The sequence below is a fragment of the Pseudophryne corroboree genome, assembly GCF_028390025.1.
Source record: "Pseudophryne corroboree isolate aPseCor3 chromosome 3 unlocalized genomic scaffold, aPseCor3.hap2 SUPER_3_unloc_40, whole genome shotgun sequence".
Lineage (NCBI taxonomy): Eukaryota > Metazoa > Chordata > Amphibia > Anura > Myobatrachidae > Pseudophryne > Pseudophryne corroboree.
Window position 1 is genome coordinate 32501 of NW_026967531.1, and position 8878 is coordinate 41378.

Sequence of the window (8878 nt, forward strand, 5' to 3'; positions counted from 1 at the left end):
ATTTTTTTCCTTCTAGAGGGATAAAGGTTTAGATCTTGGTGTCCGTGCATATAGATCTCCGAAGCTGGGGAGCAGTCCTTTGCAAGGGACGTATTTCCAGAGGATGAGGTCAGGTTGGGAAACTTGTCTGCTGTAAGTTTTGGAATTAAGAGCTATTTTAGACGAACGTGTTCTTCATGCTCTGCCGTGTTAATTCTGCCAGAAGCCTTGTCAGAAATGGCGTAAGTAAGCCGCTAGGGCGGAACAAAAAAAAAACCACGAAAATGGCAGAAGATGCGCTGTTTGCAGTTGAGGGGGAAGTCTGGTAAACGCTATGTTAGCAGTCTTCATTCCGGAGGTAAACGACGGAGACATAGATTTCCTTTGCGACATGATATTCAGCCGGGAAAAATACTGTCATTATTGAGAAGCTTTCCCAGACGTGCCAAGTCTTTGTGGAGTGTCGCAATTGGACATGTTGGCGTTTCGCCTCAACGTGAGACCTCGAGGAGAGGGTTCCAGGTTAAGAGACACTCAGGATATAGCAGCGGACATCCTTGTGACACTGTTTTTAGTCGGTCGAGGTGGCCTCTCCGCTTTCACTTTTCTGGCAGTGGTAAGCGTAAGATGATCGATGATCCTCTGAACTCCGGTCTAACCAGAGAGGGTTGGCTATCCAGTTTTCATGGTTTACTCCTAGAAAATTACTGCCCTCTTCCTTTACGTGACGTAATGTTACAACAGGATCAGGGCGTGTATCAGGACTTACCGCGGCTGCGTCTAATGGTGGGGCGGTTGAAGGTCGTATCTTAAGCTGAATGGGTGTTCCCAGTGAAGTCGTTTCTTCAATTCTTCCGGCTTGGAAAGAACTCACGGCACAACGTTAGAACCGTTGTTGGAGTAATTATGTGTCTCGGTGTGTATCCAGGAAGGCTCCTATGGAGGACTTTCAGCTAGGTCCTGCTTATCCATACGTTACAAGCCGATGTGAAGGCAAGACTATATTAAGTTTCTTTGCGGAAATTCTCGTTTGGAAAGTGGTCAGGTTTTTGACTTCGACGTCCGCAAGGCGGGTGTCGGACGTGGTGGTCTTGTCCCACAAGAGCCTTGTTTGATCTTTCAGGTGGATAGAGAGGAATTGAGTACTCGGTTGATAATTCTACCAAGAGGGGTTTCGCAGAAATCAGGCTTTTGTTGATGCAGGGGGTTACTTAGGCATTAGCTGGTTCAAACCCCCTTGCTCTAGCCATGGTTTTGAGTATGCAAGTCATCTATTTGGCTTAGTTTGGAGTAACAGAGACCCTGTTTATGTGGTATGTTCCCAGCTTACTTTGGGAGACTGCGTTATGCAGTTTGTTACATGCTGAATCTGTGATGCGGTCTGGCATGTTTGTTCTACGGCTGCTTTGCCGTCACCGAAGTCGGTGGAGGTTCCTTCTTTTGGGAAGATGGGATTTTCTTGGGCGAATGCCTGAGGAGTCTCGGCGGTTCAACTTTGCCGAGCGGATTCTTGGTCTGGGTCAAAAGTTTTTGCCATGCTTTACAAGTTTGATACCCGGATTGTTGAGGACCTTATGTTTGCTCATTCGGTGCTGCAGAGTCGTCCGCACTCTCCCGCCCGTTTTGGAGCTTTGGTATAAACCCCATGGTCCTTTTGGAATCCCCAGCATCCTCTAGGACGTAGGAGAAAATAGGATTTTGGTACCTACCGGTAAATCCTTTTCTCTTGGTCCGTAGAGGATGCTGGGCGCCCGTCCCAGTGCGTGCGGTCTACACAGTTATTGCTTTTTGGTTACACCCTGGTGGTGTGTCTTCTCTATCTGGTGGTTGCTACCGTTGTTCATGACATAGCATGCAGGGTCCTATTTTTGTTTCTGTGGACACACGGGTTGTGTTACATATTCTCTCAGGGTTTTGTTCATGCCGTTGACTGGTATTCTACTGAATGCCACGTTCTACAGTGTGTTTGAGGTGTGAGCTGGTATGACACTCACCGTGTTTATAACAATAAATTCTTTCCTCGAAATTGTCCATCTCTCCTGGGCACAGTTTTCTAACTGAGGTCTGGAGGAGGGTCATAGAGGGAGGAGCCAGTTCACACCAAGTTTAAGTCTTTACAGTGTGCCCAAGCTCCTGCGGATCCGTCTATACCCCATGGTCCTTTTGGAATCCCCAGCATCCTCTACGGACTAAGAGAAAAGGATTTACCGGTAGGTACCAAAATCCTATTTTACTTCCTAAATAATACATCCCAAATGCTTAGGTCTTTTTTCTGCTGTTTATTTTGTATCTTGTGCTTTATGTAAATGTGAATGTCTAATACCAGTTTGCACAATCTGTATTGCTGCACGACAGTATGGCGGCCATTGGAACGTGTTTTCACTTCTAGTTTGCCTAACTTGTTGCAGACACTCATCTTGATCAGGAGTGTCGAGTGTTTTCTGATACAAGATCCTGTCCATATATACCCTGTACATTATCATGTGCATTAGAGTCACCCAGGTTCCATCTGCGGTGGTTTGTTGTATGTTACATCTATATGGTGCGGATACTCCCCTGTATGATTTCATAATAAAAGCTTTTGTTTGCATCTAATTATTGCATTAAATCTTTTATTTTTTATTCTGTTTTATATTCCCGTCTGAGTAATTACGCCATAATGTCTAATCTCGGAGTGGACACCAGAAGATGTAAAGAAACCTTGTAAGTGTTCCATCATTCTGTTTCGTGTAAGCATACAGGTAAGTGATGGCACGGTGGTCACTGTCCGTCACATTCAGGTGGTATAATGGAAGTGGACTGTCTGGGCTTATTCTAGTCTACTCCAGAAATAAAAAAAACTCAGCCTTTATCCTGCTTATAAGAATGACAAAGCCCATAAATCAAGCTTGGTTGGACAAGACAGTGTCCACATTAATGGTGGCACATCATATAGGCTGAGGACCCATGCTTCTGCTGTATATGGAATAACCCTCTTTGTCCACAACAACCTTCCCTTCACCATTCACAATGTCCACCATTGCCCTTTCAGAAGGGACACAACTTTGCTTGTTCCACCTACTTCACAGAACCCAGGACCATCTCCATGACCATGTCATGTTTATCTGGGAGGTTCATGGCCTGAGATGACCACAGAACCACCAGGTAGTTGCCAAGGAGAGAGAGGGGGAGAGCTGTCAATAGCAGCTGGTAAGAGGGGTGGTAAATTCCCTGGTGGATAAATATACAGCAAAAGAAAAGAATTACCAGCGCTGGCTGATCATGTATGATTAATAGGTACTATACATCCGAAAGGCTTAGTGAATTAAAAACCACAGTTATGCCACATGTAAAAACACACACAAAAATAAAATAAATAACATTGAGAAATAAATGATTAAAAATTAGAATATGCCACAATATGCCTGTGTTGATGATTTAGATGTCCACATGAACTGCTAGTGATGGACATTTCCAGTGACATTGGTCCTCTCTGAGTGTCATTAGCCGTTGATGTGGACATCTAAATCATCAACTCAGGCATATTGTGGCATATTCTAACTTTTAATTTATTTCTCAATTTTTTTTTTTTTTTTAATGTGTTTTTACATGTGGAATAAATGTGTTTTTTAATTCACTAATCCTTTCGGATGTATAGTACCTATTAATCATACATGATCAGCCAGCGCTGGTAATTCTTTTCTTTTGCAGTGGCCAAGAAGAACCCAGCCTCCCCAGGAACTAGTAACCCACCCCGCATGATGTAAAGAAGGGACAACCACGGGGTCTGGCTCACCTATTTCCTTCCTAAAAGCTGCTCTTTACCCAGTTTGGTACCTGTGGGATCCCACTCCAATTTCTTGAGTCCTTACTAATCCCTTCTGAACCTACTAGTTCCTTCCTCTTCCAACCACTCCTCCTTTTTAAGCTTTTCACCACCTGCTGTGTGAGTCCCATCCAACCACTCCTCCATGCCTTGACTCATTGGTGTAGCAACCCCCTTCTCCCACCCCCACCACACTGCTACACTGCAGGTAAGCTGTGAGACTTGCTGCTAGCAGTACTCACTACTCAGCACACACACTCACATCATGATTACACAGCTGTGCCAGAGACACTGTCTCATTGACAACCAGGACGAGACACTCCCAGAAAGGCATGTATGTATGAGTACGGAGAGAGTGGGAGCAGTGGGGCTGCATCACTGACCACCAGGATGAGACACTCCCAGAAAGGCATGTATGTATGAGTATGGAGAGAGTGGGCGCAGTGGGGCTGCATGACTGACATCTGAGCCTGTCACGTCAGTGAGGTGGATGGGGCATCCCATTCCCAGCCGGTACAGCACACTATATGTAAGAGCCAGAGCGGTGCAGGGCTACTGGCTGACAGCCTAGCATCTCGGTGCAGCGGCAGAAGTCTGTAAATGATGGGAAATAACATCTGGCCCATGGCTACTGTGAGGAAATGAGAGGTCTGTGACAATATAGCTATGCCTCATTTCTCTGACGTCCTAGTGGATGCTGGGAACTCCGAAAGGACCATGGGGAATAGCGGCTCCGCAGGAGACTCGGCACAACTAAAGAAAGCTTTTAGACTACCTGGTGTGCACTGGCTCCACACTATGACCGTCCTCCAAGCCTCAGTTAGATTTTTGTGCCCGGCCGAGTTGGTTGCACACTAGGGGCTCTCCTGAGCTCCTAGAAAAGAAAGTATATTTTAGGTTTTTTATTTTACAGTAAGACCTGCTGGCAGCAGGCTCACTGCAACGAGGGACTAAGGGGAGAAGAAGCGAACCTACCTGCTTGCAGCTAGCTTGGGCTTCTTAGGCTACTGGACACCATTAGCTCCACAGGGATCGACCGCAGGACCCATCCTTGATGTTCGGTCCCGAGGCCGCTCCGCCGTCCCCCTTACAGAACCAGAAGCCAGAAGAGGTCCGGAAAATCGGCGGCAGAAGACTTCAGTCTTCACCAAGGTAGCGCACAGCACTGCAGCTGTGCGCCATTGCTCCTCATGCACACCTCACACTCCGGTCACTGGTGGGTGCAGGGCGCTGGGGGGGGCACCCTGAGCAGCAATAAAAACACGCTGTCCTTTGGACTCTCCACGGCACCGAGGGTGTTTACCAAGGTAATGGCAGAAATGATGATACTCCTTCGAAAAAAGGGAGTTTTAACTATCCCGTACTTGGACGATCTCCTTATAAAGGCGAGGTCCAAGGAGCAGTTGTTGGTCGGGGTAGCACTATCTCGGGAAGTGCTACAACAGCACGGATGGATTCTAAACATTCCAAAGTCACAGCTGGTTCCTACCACAAGCCTACTGTTCCTGGGGATGGTTCTGGACACAGAACAGAAAAAAGTGTTTCTCCCGATGGAGAAGGCCGAGGAGCTGTCATCTCTAGTCAGAGACCTCCTGAAACCAAAACAGGTATCGGTGCATCACTGCACACGAGTCCTGGGAAAAATGGTAGCTTCCTACGAAGCAATTCCATTCGGCAGGTTTCATGCAAGAATTTATCAGTGGGACCTGTTGGACAAGTGGTCAGGATCGCATCTTCAGATGCATCGGCTGATAACCCTGTCTCCAAGGACCAGGGTGTCTCTGCTGTGGTGGCTGCAGACGGCTCATTTTCTAGAGGGCTGCAGATTTGGCATACAGGACTGGGTCCTGGTGACCACGGATGCCAGCCTTCGAGGCTGGGGGGCAGTCACACAGGGAAGAAATTTCCAAGGACTTTGGTCAAGTCAGGAGTCGTCCCTACACATAAATATTCTGGAACTGAGGGCCATTTACAATGCCCTAAGTCAGGCAAGGCCCCTGCTTCAAAACCAGCCAGTTCTGATCCAATCAGACAACATCACGGCAGTCGCCCATGTAAATAGTTATAGTTATTGCCTAACTAAAGGGTTATTGTTATGAGCCATCTGTTGAGAGGCTCAGTTATGTTTCATACTGTTAACTGGGTATAGTATCACGAGTTATACGGTGTGATTGGTGTGGCTGGTATGAGTCTTACCCGGGATTCAAAATCCTTCCTTATTGTGTCAGCTCTTCCGGGCACAGTATCCTAACTGAGGCTTGGAGGAGGGTCATAGTGGGAGGAGCCAGTGCACACCAGGTAGTCTAAAAGCTTTCTTTTAGTTGTGCCCGTTCTCCTGCGGAGCCCCTATTCCCCATGGTCCTTTCGGAGTTCCCAGCATCCACTACGGACTACGAGAAAAAGATTTACCGGTGAGTAAAATCTTATTTTCTTATGTCAAATATGTACTTTTTATCCCTATACATTCAATTCATCTGTTTCCTCATTCTCCATAACATGTCCATTACTGCTCACCCAATATTGTTTAAATCAACCTTAATATTGTTAATATATGCAATTGTGTTACGTTATCTGTTACCCTTTGGATAATGTATTCATGTTAGACCTAGTTTTCTATTGTTTACTACCACCACAGTGGACACTCAAAGCGTGAGTTATATAAGGTACCATTGTCCCTTTTTGTTTACTCCCTATTGTCCAACAGTGAGCTGACCAGACATGGTGTCTCTCTGGCTGATGTAATCACCTTGATTAGAATATGTATTGTATTCCAATGCTGTAAGATCCTTAGACAAAGAAGTCACACACACTCCATGTAATATGAAGCTTCTGGGGGTATAAGTAGAGCTAACCAGAGAGCTGGAAGAGATTCTATGCTCCTTGACTAAGAAGTGATGTTCTGGCAGGAGTTTGTGGTGGGAATTGTCATGTAGAATTGGATTACAGAGGTGTGCTGAGCGGTTTATAGCCTATACTGTTCAATAAACCACTGTTGGTTTTTAATTTACCACTGTGCCTGAGTGATTTGGAACCCAGTATCTTCACAGCTACTATCGATGGCGGGTAACTACCTGGCTCTCTGCCTTTGATGGTAAAACTAGTTATCATCAGGTATAAACCATCAATGATTCCTGATCATCAATAGTTGATGGCCAATCCTAGACCAGACCCTGAGAGACCACAGCCACCACCAGATCCACAATGTGTACCTAGAAGCTTCCACATCTGGCACTTGGTCACCCACCATCAGATCTACCTTCTCCTAGAGAGCCACCTTCACAGCTTTCCACATCTAAGCTGGAACTCTGCAGGTTTCCTTCACCACCAGCTTGGATCTCCTTTGCATCAGCATCCTGGCCAGCCTCAGACAGGTCCATGGAATCAGCATTATGATAACTTTTGACTCTCTATTTGCTGCAGCTGCTGTGTAGTTCCTGTGATTTCCTCCAGCTCATTAACCAGCTACACCAGCTCCTCATTTCATGTAACTCTCCCAGCTGCTGTAACAGTTTTTTCTCTGACGTCCTAGTGGATGCTGGGGACTCTGTAAGGACCATGGGGAATAGACGGGCTCCGCAGGAGACTGGGCACTCTAAAGAAAGATTTAGGACTACCTGGTGTGCACTGGCTCCTCCTCCGTAAGGACCATGGGGAATAGACGGGCTCCGCAGGAGACTGGGCACTCTAAAGAAAGATTTAGGACTACCTGGTGTGCACTGGCTCTCCTGAGCTCCTAGAAAGAAAGTATATTTTAGGTTTTTTATTTTCAGTGAGACCTGCTGGCAACAGGCTCACTGCACCGAGGGACTAAGGGGAGAAGAAGCGAACCTACCTAAGTGGTGGTAGCTTGGGCTTCTTAGGCTACTAGACACCATTAGCTCCAGAGGGATCACACACAGGACCCGACCTCGTCGTCCGTTCCCGGAGCCGCGCCGCCGTCCCCATTACAGAGCCAGAAGCAAGAAGGTCCGGAAAAGCGGCGGCTGAAGACTTCTGTCTTCTCCAAGGTAGCGCACAGCACTGCAGCTGTGCGCCATTGCTCCTCATGCACACCACACACTGCGGTCACTGATGGGTGCAGGGCGCTGGGGGGGGGGGGGCGCCCTGAGCAGCAATATTAACACCTTGGCTGGCAAACTGGCACCATATATAGCCCCAGGGGCTATATGGGTGTATATTAACCCCTGCCAGATATATTAAAATAGCGGGAGAAAGCCTGCCGAAAAAGGGGCGGGGCCATCTCCCTCAGCACACTGGCGCCATTTTCCCTCACAGCTCCGCTGGAAGGATCACTCCCTGGCTCTCCCCTGCAGTCCTGCACTACAGAAAAGGGTAAAAAAGAGAGGGGGGCACAAATTAGGCGCAGTATAAATATATTATGCAGCTATAAGGGAAAAACACTTTTATAGGTGATATCCCTGTGATATATAGCGCTCTGGTGTGTGCTGGCATACTCTCCCTCTGTCTCCCCAAATGGCTTTGTGGGGTCCTGTCCTCTGTAAGAGCATTCCCTGTGTGTCTGCTGTGTGTCAATACTGCTGGGTCGACATGTATGAGGAGGACAATGATGTGGAGGCGGAGCAAATGCCTGTGAATGTGATGTCACCCCCTGCGGGGTCGACACCTGTGTGGTTGGACTTATGGAAGGAATTATGTGAAAGTGTCAACTCCTTACACAAAAGGTTTGACGACATAGAACAGCCGGCTACTCAGCTTGTGCCTGTTCCAGCGTCTCAAATGTCATCAGGGGCTTCAAAATGCCCGCTACCTCAGGTGACAGATACAGACGTCGACACGGATACCAACTCCAGTGTCGACGACGATGAGACTAGTGTACCCTCCAATAGGTCCACCCGTTACATGATTGAGGCAATGAAAAATGTTTTACACATTTCTGATAATACCCCAGGTACCACAAAAAAGGGTATTATGTTTGGTGAGAAAAAACTACCTGTAGTTTTTCCTGCATCTGAGGAATTAAATGAGGTGTGTGAGGAAGCGTAGACTTCCCCCGATAAGAAATTGATAATTTCTAAATGGTTATTGGCAGCGTACCCTTTCCCGCCAGAGGATAGGTCACGTTGGGAAACACCC